This window comes from Ovis canadensis, chromosome 19, assembly GCF_042477335.2.
Source record: "Ovis canadensis isolate MfBH-ARS-UI-01 breed Bighorn chromosome 19, ARS-UI_OviCan_v2, whole genome shotgun sequence".
Taxonomy (NCBI): Eukaryota; Metazoa; Chordata; class Mammalia; order Artiodactyla; family Bovidae; genus Ovis; species Ovis canadensis.
Window position 1 is genome coordinate 71,681,633 of NC_091263.1, and position 15,252 is coordinate 71,696,884.

General features: G+C 46.1%; 1 pseudogene; it reads left to right on the top strand.

Moving 5' to 3' along the window:
• The window catches only part of LOC138424371 (phosphatidate cytidylyltransferase, mitochondrial-like), a 40,190-nt pseudogene that overhangs the window by 20,054 nt on the left and 4,884 nt on the right, over positions 1–15,252 (top strand).

Here is a 15,252-nt window from a genome sequence, read left to right on the forward strand (position 1 = left end):
GTACAGATAGCAAATAAGCACATGAAAAGGTGCTCAGCACCATTTGTCATTAGACCCCAATTCACTCGCAAAGCCTATAATCAAAATACAGATGAGAACAGGTGTTGAAGCTGTAGAGAAACCGACCTGCATACATTGGTGAATGAATGTGAATAATGTAGCCACTGTGGAAAAAACAGTTTGGCAGTTCCTCAAAATATTAAAGCAACTGTGTGACCCAACAATTCTACTCCCGGGTATCTACCCAAGAGAAATGAAAATATATATCCACACAAAAACTCATACACAACTGTTTATAGCAGTGTTACTGATTAAAAAAAAAATGGCCCCAAAGTAAAAACAACCCAAATGCCTGCTAACTGAGAGATAGATATATAACTGTGGTACATATACCCAGTGGAGTATCACTTAGCCACAAACAGGAATAAGCACTGATAGCTGCTCCAACATGGTGAACTTGAAAAGATGCTGATCATAAGAGACCCCGTATAGTGCAGTTCCACTGGCGGCTCAGAGGTTAAAGCGTCTGCCTCCAATGTGGGAGAGCGGGGTGCGATCCCTGGGTCAGGAAGATTCCCTGAAGAACGAAACGGCAACCCACTTTAGTATTCTTTCCTGGAGAATCCCATGGTCGGAGGAGCCTGGTAGGCTACAGTCCACGGGGTCACAAAGAGTTGGACACGACTGAGCGACTTCACTTTTCACTCATACAAAGTGTCCAGAACAGGAAAATCTGTAGAGAAAAAAAGTGGATTAGTCTCTGCCTGGGGCTGAGGACGAAAGCAGGGAGGGCAAGTGACTGCTGACGGTAGAGGGTTTCTTTTAGGGAGGGTGAAATGGTCTAAAGTTAGATGATTGCTTAACCCTGTAAATATGCTTAAAAAACTGTTATGTGCTTTACATAAGAATTATATGGTATGTGAATTATATCTCCAAAAATCCCGCCCCAGTTTAAAATGAATATTACGTTGCATACATTTATCAGCTTCCAGTTTGAGCTCCTGTTCCTGACCACTTCCACGTCAGGAGTCCCGGGCAGTAACCTGCTCTGAAATGCTGTTTTCATGTCAGTTGCTGCTTGAGGCAGAGTCTGTGTCTTTTTTTTTATGCCCTGAGTCCAACACAGCTCCTGGCACTTAGAAGCCACCCAGCTATTTATTGAACTGAGATGACAGGAGTATGACAGTTCATCTAAGAGGGAAAGTTAGCCTGCCAGTGTCATAGAAACCCAGGGCTTCCTGCACCCTCTGCCCTGCCCCTCCCATATACACATCATGACAGCAGTAATGTCTGCCTCACTGTGGACAGAGCATCCTCTGATACCTTAATCACTGAAACCTAAAGGCAGTCTTCTGAGGTTAGTGTGACTGTTGCAGAGAAGGAAGCTGATTGAGAAAGGTTGAGTAATTCACCCCCAGCCACCCAGGGACATGGCTGACCTGAGAGCAGGGCCTTTCCACTCATACCCTTATGTTCCTAATAAGGTCCCTGACTGCGGAGGATATGCTGGAATCACAGAGCAGGTCAGCTCCAAATGGACTACAAGCCTCTGAATTTGTCTTACTTCAGGTCAAGGAGAGATTACCCTTTCGTCTAGCCATTGCATTAGACAGGCTGTTCTCTGGCTTGGGCAGTTAAGAGTTAAACTCCCATAAAATACAAGTCAGCAGTCAGTTTTCCCTCAATTCCTGTGTTTTGTTGTGAGCGTATCTGCGGAGGTAAGAAAAATTGATTCTTAGGATCAGATGCTGGTTCATGCAGTGCCCAAAATTTTATTCATTTTGTTCTGAAGCAGCGGGTGATAAGCCCATTTGCTTGCTGTTCCCCATGGCTGAGCTGGTTCTGCTGCACAGCAGTTGGAGAAATCTAATTCAGCAGACATTTATGGATCTGCCTTCATGTGCCAGGCAGCGGATGAGGAGCCGGGGTCACAGGGACAAATATGCTTTGGTCCCTGTTTGCAGAAAGTCCTTAATGTTTCCCAGCTCCTTTCATCGTGGCTGGGAGTTGTTGTTTGGGGAGGGTTTGGATCATTTGCCTTTACAGTTTGGTGAAATATACTCCCTCTATCAGAAAGTTACCGTCTAAAATGTAAGAGCTTTTGATTGTTAAATGTACAGGAGGTGAGGAGGTGGCATAAATATTTAGAACTCGACAGTGGTGCAGACTGATCCTTCAGTTCTGAGCCAGCTGTGTGAGACTCAGAGTTTGATGACATTTTATCCCTTCAGGGAGAAGTAGAAAATATTTATAGGCTCTGCATGAAAGCATGAGGGTATATACACAATTGAAAGTCAACCCAGCTGCCTCTCCATTCACATTTGCTGGGACAGCATGTCTGTGCATCCGTGAACTTACTTCAGAACGCTAGAGGTAGTGAGCCAGCATTACAGAAGTGAGGGAAAGAGGGGAAATTACAGGGGTGAATTACAGAGGGAAGTGAAGTTAGCACCTGAAATGTCGCTGCCCTGATCCTGAGAGGTGGCCGGGCCTTGGGCAGGTGGTTGTTCCTTGTCCTCGTCCGTGAGACTGAGGATAATCAGCACCTTCCTTGTCAGGCTTGGCAGCCTTAAACGAGACAGCAGATGCGGAGCACATGCCTTTAAAGAGCCCGCAGTAAATATGTCTCTTATTAGAGCAAACATTATGATTATACAGTGGAAGTGAGAAATAGATTTAAGGGCCTAGATCTGATGGATAGAGTGCCTGATGAACTATGGAATGAGGTTCGTGACATTGTACAGGAGACAGGGATCAAAACCATCTCCATGGAAAAGAAATGCAAAAAAGCAAAATGGCTGTCTGGGGAGGTCTTACAAATAGCTGAGAAAAGAAGAGAAGCGAAAAGCAAAGGAGAAAAGGAAAGATATACGCATCTGAATGCAGAGTTCCAAAGAATAGCAAGGAGAGATAAGAAAGCCTTCTTCAGTGATCAATGCAAAGAAACAGAGGAAAACAACAGAATGGGAAAGACTAGAGATCTCTTCAAGAAAATTAGAGATACCAAGGGAACATTTCATGCAAAGATGGGCTCGGTAAAGGACAGAAATGGTATGGACCTAACAGAAGCAGAAGATATTAAGAAGAGGTGGCAAGAATACACAGAAGAACTATACAAAAAAGATCTTCACGACCCAGATAGTCATGATGATGTGATCACTAATCTAGAGCCAGACATCTTGGAATGTGAAGTCAAGTGGGCCTTAGAAAGCATCACTAAGAACAAAGCTAGTGGAGGTGATGGAATTCCAGTTGAGCTATTTCAAATCCTAAAAGATGATGCTGTGAAAGTGCTGCACTCAATATGCCAGCAAATTTGGAAAACTCAGCAGTGGCCACAGGACTGGGAAAGGTCAGTTTTCATTCCAATCCCAAAGAAAGGCAATGCCAAAGAATGCTCAAACTATCGCACAATTGCACTCATCTCACATGCTAGTAAAGTAATGCTCAAAATTCTCCAAGCCAGGCTTCAGCAATACGCGAACTGTGAACTTCCAGATGTTCAAGCTGGTTTTAGAAAAGGCAGAGGAACCAGAGATCAAATTGCCAACATCCGCTGGATCATGGAAAAAGCAAGAGAGTTCCAGAATAACATCTATTTCTGCTTTATTGACTATGCCAAAGCCTTTGACTGTGTGGATCACAATAAACTGTGTAAGATTCTGAGAGAGATGGGAATACCAGACCACCTAACCTGCCTCTTGAGAAATCTATATGCAGGTCAAGAAGCAACAGTTAGAACTGGACATGGAACAATAGACTGGTTCCAAATAGGAAAAGGAGTACGTCAAGGCTGTATATTGCCACCCTGCTTATTTAACTTCTATGCAGAGTACATCATGAGAAACGCTGGACTGGAAGAAACACAAGCTGGAATCAAGATTGCCGGGAGAAATATCAATCACCTCAGAAATGCAGATGACACCACCCTTATGGCAGAAAGTGAAGAGGAACTAAAAAGCCTCTTGATGAAAGTAAAAGAGGAGAGTAAAAAAGTTGGCTTAAAGCTCAACATTCAGAAAACTAAGATCATGGCATCCGGTCCCGTCACTTCATGGGAAATAGATGGGGAAACAGTGGAAACAGTGTCAGACTTTATTTTTGGGGGGCTCCAAAATCACTGCAGATGGTGACTGCAGCCATGAAATTAAAAGACACTTACTCCTTGGAGGAAAAGTTATGACCAACCTAGATAGTATATTCAAAAGCAGAGACATTACTTTGCCGACTAAGGTCCATCTAGTCAAGGCTATGGTTTTTGCAGTAGTCATGTATGGATGTGAGAATTGGACTGTGAAGAAGGGTGAGCGCCTAAGAATTGATGCTTTTGAACTGTGGTGTTGGAGAAGACTCTTGAGAGTCCCTCGGACGGCAAGGAGATCCAGCCAGTCCATTCTGAAGGAGATCAGCCCTGGGATTTCTTTGGAAGGAATGATGCTAATGCTGAAACTCCAGTACTTTGGCCACCTCATGTGAAGAGTTGACTCATTGGAAAAGACTCTGATGCTAGGAGGAATTGGGGGCAGGAGGAGAAGGGGACAACCGAGGATGAGATGGCTGGATGGCATCACGGACTCTGTGGACGTGAATCTGAGTGAACTCTGGGAGATGGTGATGGACAGGGAGGCCTGGTGTGCTGCGATTCATGGGGTCGCAAAGAGTCGGTCACGTCTGAGCGACTGAACTGAACTGAACCATTTAAAAATAGTCCTTCATATATATATATATATATATATATATATATATTTTTTTTGCCCAAGCTGTTTCCTTCTGGTACTTCTGTGTCCTGGTCTCTCAGCTGCACATTATTCCACGGTCATTTTCCATCTCAGTGTGTGGCTCCTGTAACTCTTAGTGGGCGCGCCCCAGTCCGTGGTCGGTGTGGGTGCGCCGTTCCCCTGTTGAGGGACATTTGGTTGCTGCCAGGATTTCAGTGTTGTAAATCGTGCTTTAATGAACAGTCATGTGTGTGGAGGGTGTTCACTGGGTTCCTCGGAGACCTCAGGCCTGTTCCGTCTTCCCGGTGCCCCTGTCCCTTCCTGCCATGTGGGGAGGCGGCAGTGCCCACCTGAGGGGACGGCCGTGTGGGCAGATGAGGTTGGACGATAACCCAGATCCTCAGCGAGCTTCACCTCCTGGCCTCTGGGTCTGGAGCTTGGGGCTCGCTCTCCAGAGATGAGGCTTCGTCAGTCACTCAAAATCACGTCCATCGAGTTGGTGATGTCATCCAGCCATCTCATCCTGTGTCATCCCCTTCTCCTCCGACCTTCAATCTTTCCCAGCATCAGGGTCTTTTCAAATGAGTCAGTTCTTCACATCAGGTGGCCAAATTATTGGAGTTTCAGCTTCAGCATCAGTCCTTCCAAAGAATATTCAGGACTGATTTCCTTTAGGATGGACTGGTTGGATCTCCTTGCTGCCCAAGGGACTCTCAAGAATCTTCTCCAACATCACAGTTCAAAAGCATCAACTCTTTGGCACTCAGCTTTCTTTATAGTCCAGCTCTCACATCCATACATGACTACTGGAAAAACCATAGCTTTGACTAGGCTTTGGTGTAGTCAATAAAGCAGAAGTAGATGTTTTTCTGGAACTCTTGCTTTTTCGATGATCCAACGGATGTTGGCAATTTGATCTCTGGTTCCTCTGCCTTTTCTAAATCCAGCTTGAACATCTGGAAGTTCACGGTTCACGTACTGTTGAAGCCTGGCTTGGAGAATTTTGAGCATTACTTTGCTAGCATGTGAGATGAGTGCAATTGTGCAGTAGTTTGAGCATTCTTTGGCATTGCCTTTCTTTGGGATTGGAATGAAAACTGACCTTTCCCAGTCCTGTGGCCACTGCTGAGTTTTCCAAATTTGCTGGCATATTGAGTGCAGCACTTTCACAGCATCATCTTTTAGGATTTGAAATAGCTCAACTGGAATTCCATCAGCTCCATTAGCTTTGTTCATAGTGATGCTTCCTAAGGGCCACTTGACATCGCACTCCAGTCTGGCTAGATGTCTGGCTCTAGGCGAGTGAACACACCATCCTCTAGGTCTAGGTATATTGCTGCAAATGGCAGCATTTCATCCTTCGTTTATGGCTGCTATTCCTTTCTGTATGTGCGTATGTACCCCATCTTTATCCATTCATCTACCAGTGGGCACTTAGGCTGTTTACCTGTCTTGGCAAATGGAAATTATGCTGCAGTGAACACAGGCATGCGGATGTCTTATCAGACCAGCTGCCTGATTGATAGTGTGGCATCAGGGTGCTGCTGGTTGTTTTCCCAGTCTTGGAGGAGTGGCATGTCGAAGCTGCCCTGTGGGCCCAGCAGCGCGCCCCCTCGCTCACCAGGACTCCCTGCTCTGGGGTGCCCCCTGTATGGGCCTCATGGGCCCTTCTGTTGGGGCGGGTCTGTCTTCTGGGCATGCAGGAGCTGCCGGCCCTGCCTGTGCCGTGGCTGCTGACATGCCAGTGGTCGGGGCTTGTCCAAGAGTGACTGGCTGTAGGGCCTGCGGTGGTTCCAGCCCGCTGGATAGCAGGCTGGTGCTGACGGGCTGGACGGAGGACACCAAGACGGCCCTGGCCAGCAGTGGAGTAGTCGTGGGTGGAATGAGCTTCTTGGGAGGGTGGCCATCAGCGTTTCTGTCCCCAGGAGGAGACCTCGTTGCCTCTTGCTTCTCTAGATCAGCAGTTCACCACCTGCAACTTTTTAAAGTTATGTCAGCTTTAAAGTTTATCCTAAATGTAAACTTTGCCCTTATCAAATGTAATAAGGTTATTCATATTCGCAGAGCACCTACAAAGCTGTCATACAAACACAGCAGGCAGGGCCAAGCTGAGTGAGCAGCACTAAGGACGAGATACACACAACCCCCGTCTCTGATTGGTCACAGGCAGAGTTTTGTTAACAAGATGAAAGTTTATAGAGAAGCTTCTGCATTGGAAAAACAAGTGCATACTAACTCTCAGGGTGACTGCCTTCTTTACTGTGGTACATTTTAACTGGCTAAAGGGCTTTGTCATGATGGTGTGATCACTCAACCTAGAGCCAGACACCCTGGAATGTGAAGTCAAGTGGGCCTTAGAAAGCATCACTACGAACAAAGCTAGTGGAGGCGATGGAATTCCAGTTGAGCTATTTCAAATCCTGAAAGATGATGCTGTGAAAGTGCTGCATTTAATATGGGCTGCTGTGTTTGCGTCTTGAAGGTGAAAAAGCCAGTGTTTCGAGTGAGAGACCCTGCCGGGCTGACCTGGTGCAGTGTCAGCTGGGGGGCTGCGGTTCACAGGTCACTTGGGGGCCCGCAGTCCACAGGGCAGACTCTGAAGTTGCGTGCAAAACTGGTTTTGTGCTTGTTTTAACCAGGTGACTTTCGGATGGTGGTTGGAGAGGATAAAGCAAAAGTGTTGAATATCGTGAAGCCCAACATGGCCCACTTCCGGGAGCTGTACGGCAGCATTCTGCAGGAGAGCCCCCAGGTGGTGTATAAGGCCCAGCAGGGCAGCCTGGAGGTGAGCGGTTGGTGGGGCATGACGGGTCCGTCCTGAGGCAGGAGCCTGTTTAGGGGAAAAGTCGGCTGAGCAGTATGACCAGTGTAGTAACATATTCATAGAACGTATGTTTCGCGTGTAAATGTGTTCTCTGTGTGTTTGAAATAAGGCTAAAAGGTCACATAAGAAACTAGTGACAGACAGGAGGCTGTCTCTGGAGAAGGGGACCGGGCTGACATGAGGCCGGGTGGGGGCCGGTCTTCACCGTGTGTACCTTTTTTGCCATTTGAACTTCTTGCTACGTATATTAATTACTAATCAAAAACAATTAGAAGGGAACTCTGAAATTACATTCTCTTCGCCTCCAAACCCACCTGCCTCCCAGAGGTAGTCTCATTACAGGTTGGTGTGTTTGCTTCCAGATCTCATTGCATGCACTTCTGTGTGTGTTTGTACATGTATAGACATGTAGGAAGTGGCTTGGTCTTTTTCATTTGGTTTCACTTTACAGAAATGTATTCATATATGTTATTCTGAAGCTTGTTTTCCCCCTACTTGTTATATGCATTGTGTCTTGGGACTTTTCTTTTGACATAGCAGACAAAACTTTCCTTCAAGGCACTTTTCAAAAAAATATTCAGTTTTTTGAAAATAAAAGTCAAAGAGCCTTTTCTTTGGAAAATGTAATTTCGATAGAAGATTTTTTAAACTACACGATTCGTGGTTTTTTAATCTCTACGATAACACCATTAACTTTTTTAAAGCTCCTTCTCTCCCACATAATAGGGGCAATTCATGTTGAATAACAAATTAATGGTATTTCTAGAACTGAAAGGAAACTTTAAAAAACAGGAATTATTTTGAATGTAACGTTAGAGAATACCATGAATGCCCAAAAAACCCACCACTCAGGTTAGCAGATTTTGCCGTGTTTGCTTTAGATTGAGGTTTTTTGTCTTTAATTTTTACTTTTCTCAAAGTGATGCCTGCACACTTTAAAAACCAGGTGATACCCCAAGGTTTTGAACAAAAAACAGCAGTTCCCTGCTGCACAGCTTCCTGCTTGTCTGTGCTCCTTCCCAGAGCCACTGCTTTCATCTCCTTCCCTGATTCTTCTGGTGTTTATCTCCGCACTTATAAGTAATATGATTTGGTTGTTGTTTCTTGAGTTGTTTTCAGTTTTGTACATTTCTTGTCGCCCTTTTATGGAGCGTGAGGATTTGTTACTCTCATGCCCTCCATTCACACACACTCTCTCTGTGTCTCACGCGCTCTTTCCGCCTCTCTCTTCCCCACCACCCACTTGTGCTCCACATACAGTTATCACATGGGCTTTCCACACGGGTCAGTGATCCACCCAGATGGTTGAGACCCATCCACCTGCAGTGCAGGGGATGTGGCCTCAATCCCTGGATTAGGAGGCTCCCCTGGAGGAGGGCATGGCAACCTACTCCAGTATTCTTGCCTGGAGAAGTCCAGGGACAGAGGAGCCTGGCGGGCTACAGTCCACGGGGTCGCAGGGTCGAGACACGACTGAAGTGGCTGAGCATGCATGTATGCATAATTATTACATAATTTTAGGTTAATAGTCAAAATTTACTAAGACAACTGGGTTTCTTCACTGCTGCGATATACTGCTGTGAAATTCACTTTCCTGTGCAACTTTGTTTTCTTGGAGTTAATCAGTCCATTTGTTCCTTCTTGCTTAGTTTCTGCATTGTGGTTCAGTCGCTCAGTCACGTCCAGCTCTTTGAGACCCCATGGACTGCAGCACGCCAGGCTCCCCTGTCCTTCACCATCTCCCAGAGTTTGCTCAGACTTATGTCCGTTGAGTCAATGATGCCATCCAACCATCTCATCCTTTGCCGCCTCCTCCTCCCGCCCTCAGTCTTTCCCAGCATCAGGGTCTTTTCCAATGAGTCAGCTCTTCACATCACATGGCGAAAGTATTAGAGCTTCAGCTTCAGCATCAGTCCTTCCAATGAATCGTCAAGGTTGATTTCCTTTAGGATTGACTGGTTTGATCTCCTTGCAGTCCAGGGGACTCTCAAGAGTCTTCTCCAGCACCACAGTTTGAAAGCATCAATTTTTCAGTGCTCAGCCTTCTTTATGGTCCAACTCTCACCTCCGTACATGACTACTGGAAAAGCCATAGCTTTGACCATACAGACCTTTGTTGGCAAAGTGATGTCTCTGCATTCTAATACATCGTCCAGGTTGGTCATAGCTTTTCTTCCAAGGAGCATCTTTTAATCTCATGGCTGCAATCACTGTCCGCAGTGATTTTGGAGCTGAAGAAAGTAAAGTCTGTCAGTGTTCCCATTTTCTCCCCCCATCTATTTACCATGAAGTGATGGGACCAGATACCATGATCGTAGTGTTTTGAATGTTGAGTTTTAAGCCAGCTTTTTCACTCTCCCCTTTCACCTTCATCAAGAGGCTCTTTAGTTCCTCTTCACTGCCATTAGGGTGGTGTCACCTGCGTATCTGGGGTTGCTGATATTTCTCCTGATAGTCTTGATTCCAGCTTGTGCTTCCTCCAGCCCAGGGTTTCTCATGATGTACTCTGCATGTAAGTTAAATAAGCAGGGTGACAATATACAGGCTTGACGTACTCCTTTCCCAATTTTGAACCAGTTTGTTATTCTATGTCCGGTTCTAACTGTTGCTTCTTGACCTGCATACAGGTTTCTCAGAATGAAGGTAAGGTGGTCTGGTATTCCCATCTCTTTCAAGAATTTTCCAGTTTGCTGTGATCCACACAGTCAAAGGTCTTAGCTTGGTCAATGAAGCAGAAGTAGATGTTTTTTTATTTTAATTCTCTTGCTTTTTCTGTGACTCACTGGATATTGGCAATTTGATCTCTGGCTTCTCTGCCTTTTCTAAATCCACATTGTACATCTGAAAGTTCTCAGTACACATACTGTTGAAGCCTAGCTTGAAAGATTTTGAGCATTACCTTGCTATGAAATGAGTACAATTGTGTGGTGGTTTCTACATTCTTTGGCATTGTCCTTCTTTGGTATTGGAATGAAAACTGACCTTTTCCAGTCTTGTGGCCACTGCTGAGTTTTCCAAATTTGCCAGCTAATTGAGTACAACACTCTACCAGCATCGTCTTTTAGGATTTGAAACCGCTCAGCTGGAATTTCATCACTTCTACTGCCTTTGTTCACAGTAATGCTTCCTAAGGCCCATTTGACTTGAAACTCCAGAATGTCTGGCTCTGGTGAGTGACCATACCATGGTGGTTATCCAGGTCACTAAGACCTTTCTTGTATAGTTCTTCTGGGTATTCTTGCCACCTCCTCTTAATGTCTTCTGCTTCTTCTAAGTCCTTACCATTTTTGCCCTTTATCATGCCCATCTTTGCATGACATGTTCCCTTTGTATGTAATTTTCTTGAAGAGATCTCTAGTCTTTCCCTTTCTATTTTGAAAGGAAATTGTTTCCTCTATTTCTTTGTGTTGTTCACTTAAGAAGGCTTTCTTTTGTCTCCTTGCTGCTCTCTGAAACTCTGCATTCAGATGGGTGTATCTTTCCCTTTCTCCTTTGCCTTTCACTTCTCTTCTTTTCTCAGCTATTTGTAAGCCCTCCTCAGACAGCCATCTTGCCTTCTTGCGTTTCTTTTTCTTGGGGATGGTTTTGGTTGCTGTCTCTTACACGGTCAATAGTTCTTCAGGCAGTCTATCAGATCTAATCCCTTGAATCTATTTGTCATTTCCACTATATAATCTTAAGGGACTTGATTTAGGTCATACCTGGATGGCCTACTTTCTTCAATTTAAGTCTGAATTTTGCAATAAGGAACTGATGATCTGAGCCTTAGTCAGCTCCAGGTCTTGTTTTTGCTGACCGTATAGAGCTTTTCCATCTTCAGCTACAAAGAATATAACGTGAAAAAAAGTGAAAGTCACTCAGTTGTGTCCAACTCCTTGCGACCCCATGGACTCCAGGCCAGAATACTGGAGTGGGTAGCCTTTCCCTTTTCCAGAGGATATCCCAACCCAGGGATTGAACCCAGGTCTCCCGTACTGCAGGCGGATTCTCCGCTAGCTGAACCACAAGGAAAGCCCAAGAATACTGGAGTGAGTAGCCTATCCCTTCTCCAGCAGATCTTCCCAACCCAGGAATCCAACCAGGGTCTTCTGCATTGCAGGTGGATTCTTAACCAAATGAGCTATCAGGGAAGCTCTGATTTTGGTATTGACCAACTGGTGACATCCATGTGTAGAGTCTTCTCTTGTGTTGTTGGAAGAGGGTGTTTGCTATGACCAGTGCTTTCTCTTGGCAAAACTCTGTTAGCCTTTGCCCTGCTTCATTTTGTACTCCAAGCCAAACTTGCCTGTTACTCCAGCTATCTCCTGCCTTCCTACTCTTACATTCCATTCCCCTGTGATGAAAAGGACATCTTCTTTTGGTCTTAGTTCTAGAAGGTCTTGTGTTTTCTATATACCTGTAAATAATTCACCCTCAAACTCTCTTACAAATCTGTAAAACATCCTCCTTTGTAGACAAGCACATCAGGTGTTTTCTCTGTTTCTTGCTTTTCGTGGGGAGATTCTTCCTGAAGTCCTGTGTCCCCGTTCCTTTCGGGGTTGGTTGCTTTCTAGACATGCTGCACAGCTCTTCCTTTGGAGCTTTATTTCATTATCACCTATAGTCTACAGGGTTCTTCCTTGCTGGTTTCATCTTCTCCTCTCTCTGAGTGGTATTTCATTGAGATTTCCATCCGCCTCTCCCTAATGATTGCTTTTCTCGTGCTTAAGCAAAATCGCCACCGCAGCAGCACACTCTGCCTACTGTTCACTTCTTTAAATTTGCTTTGTGAACAGGGGTTCTTTTTTGAACTGTTTCTGATGACCAGCTCTAGGACGTTTCTGAAGGTGGGGTGTCATTTCTAGGGCCCCAGCTCTAATGAGTACCCAGTGCCCGGAAGCCGTGGTTTTCAAGGTGTTGTTACAGAACTTGTCCACAAGGCGGCAGCACGTTCCCGTTTCCAGGTCTGGGTGGGCGGCAAGCAGCGCCTTAAGAGAAGAAAGTGTCTTTCCTGGGTGGGAGAGGAGGGTGGACAGGGCGAGAAGGAACAGCCAAGGGCTTGTGCTCCTTGCTGTTTCCCGGGATGTTTCCCACCCCCGACGGATGCCAATCCCTGACAGACCGCTGCGCTGAGGACGCTGTGGTTCCTAGGTCGGGGGACGCTCCGTGCGAGGAGGCTGCAGCCGGGAATCCCACCGGCGTGAGAGTTGCGCACCAGGGGACTTTTGCAAGCTCTTCCAGCCCAGAGCGCGGTGCGGTCTTTGGATGCAGGAGGTTTCATGGAGTCTTCAGGAGGGTGCGCCTGGATCGGGAGATTGTGGTCCCGGCTACAGGAGACCAGACACTGCAGGACTCAGGGGGGCTCGTTTGCTGTCCCATCCTCCCCAGCTGTCTCAGCTGGCCCAGAGTCCAGGCTGGAGGGCCCCAGGCCGCTCAGGCCCCAGAGAGGTGACACAAGCCTGCTCAAAGGGCCTTCAGGGAGATAGTGTTCACGTTTCTGTTTTTTTTTTTTTCCCCTACCCCACTTCTCTCTAGGTTGAAGGGGTTATGTTAGGTTGGAATAGAGTTCATTTACAGCGTTGTGGGGTTCTTTTAGGGGGAGAGTTTCCAGCCACCTGATTCCGTTACGCTAAACATTTTCTGTGTTGATTTCTTTCTCCATACAGATTTCCAGAGTGTGTGGAGCACAGCAGCCTGTGTGGATGGGACCTTTTTGATAATTTATCTATATATTAGTGCATATCTATTACTCTCAAACACCTCATATACGCCTCTCCCTGCCCTTTCTGCTTTGGTAGCCATCTGTTTGGTTTCTGGTCCCGAGAATCAGGTTTTCTCCTAAATGAGTTCATTGGTATCAGTCTTTGGATTCCGTCTCTGAGTGACATCAGAAGGTGTTTGTGGTTCTAGGCTGGCGGCCCTTCACTTAGTGTGAACCCCTCCAGGTCCGTGCATTTTTCTGTTTTTTTTTTGTTGTTGTTGTTTTTTTTTTTTTTTTTTTCTGCAAAAGGCAGCGTTTCAGTCCTTATTTTGGCAGAGTAATATCCCAGGGTATGAATGAGCCAGACCTTCTCGAGGCATCCGTCACTGATGGACATTTTTTGTTGTTCCCAGGTCTCCGCTTGTCAATGATGCTGCATGCAGGTTGGGTGAGTGTGTCTTTGCGAATGAAGGTTGGTTTTACTTGTTTGTTTTTAATTTTTATTTTTTTTCACATAGTACCCAGGAGTGTGAGCACAGGCTTAAATGGTAGGTGAATTTTTATTTTTGAAGGGGCCCTTCTTTCCGTTCTCCATCATGGCTCTTAGCAATTGACCTTCCCAAAAACAGCAAAGGAGGGCTCCCTCTCCTCCGTGCCCTCCCCGGAATGTATTCTTTGTCAACCTTGATTGATCTGCTTTCTAACTGGGGTGAGGTGATGCCTGGCGGTGATCTGATTTCCCTCTCATAATAATTGATAAGGGAGAGCCATGGTTTTTGTGCAAAAAATTAAAACACACAGTGGGTGCAAAAAATCACCTTTGACATTTGCTCTCTGAAAGGTGCCTGTGTTTTGAATTGGTTTTAATTGCCTCCCCGGGCATTTTCTAGGTCTCTGGGAACTTCTGCTGTCTCCCAGGCCTCGGGGCTCAAGGCTGGTCGGGCTCCAGGGCTATGACACAAGCCCAGGTCACCGAGGGCTCAGGGGAAGAGCCGTGGCATTGTGTGTGTGTGTGTGTGTGTGTGTGTGTGTGTGTGTGTGCCCTCTTCCTTTAAAGTTTACATAGTTTTTTTCAATTGGAATTGAGTTCATTTTCAATGTTGTGCTTCTTTTGGGTGTTAGGATAACCCTAACTGTTATCCATGTATTTCATTTCAGGCTTCTTTTTCCATACAGGTTGTTAGAGAGGGCTGAGCAGAGTCCCTGATGCTGAACAGTTGGTCCTCGTGACTACTCTCAGTATGCTAGTGGGGATTTGTCAATCCCAGACTCCTAATTCATCCCTCCCCCCCCCCACCTTTTTCCATTGGTAACCATCAGTTTGTTTGTTTGTTTTTTCCCCTGGGTCCTGGCATTGCTTTCTCTTAGGTCAACAGGTCCGTTTCTGTCCATTTTCCACTGCCTGTCTAAGTGACATCAGAGGCTATTTGTCGTTCTGTGACTGAGGTCCTCCACTAAGTATGATCAGCGCCAGGCTCATCTGTGTGGTTGCAAAAGGCAGCATTTCATTCATTTCTGTTTCTGGCTGAGTGAGAGTCCATTGCATCTGGGTGTCACGTCTTGTTGACGCATCCGTCTGTCCACGGACATGTTTGTTGCCTGCCAGTCTTGGTGTTTGCAGATTATTCTGTAGTGAACATTGGTTTCGCCCGTTGTTTTCACCCATTGTTTGGGAATCAGGGTTTTTCTTTGCATGTAGTTTCAGGAGTGGGATTGCGAGGCCCAGTGGCAGAGCTCTCTCTGTATTTGCATTTACTTTCTCTGAGGGTGCGACCTTCTAACCTTTGCCACCGTGGTTCCTGCACTTCTCCCTTCCCCAAACGACCGTCGGATGGTCCCTTTCCCCCGGGCCCTATCCCGCTTTGACTCTCTGTCCCCGTGTTTCCTGATCTCCTCTCTGATGGCTGTGCAGTGGTATCCGGTTGAGATTTCCATCCGCCTCTCCCTAATGCTTGCTTCTCTTGTGCTTAAGCAAAATCACCACCGCAGGAACTCATTCTCCCTGCCTACCACTCACCTCTTGAAATTTG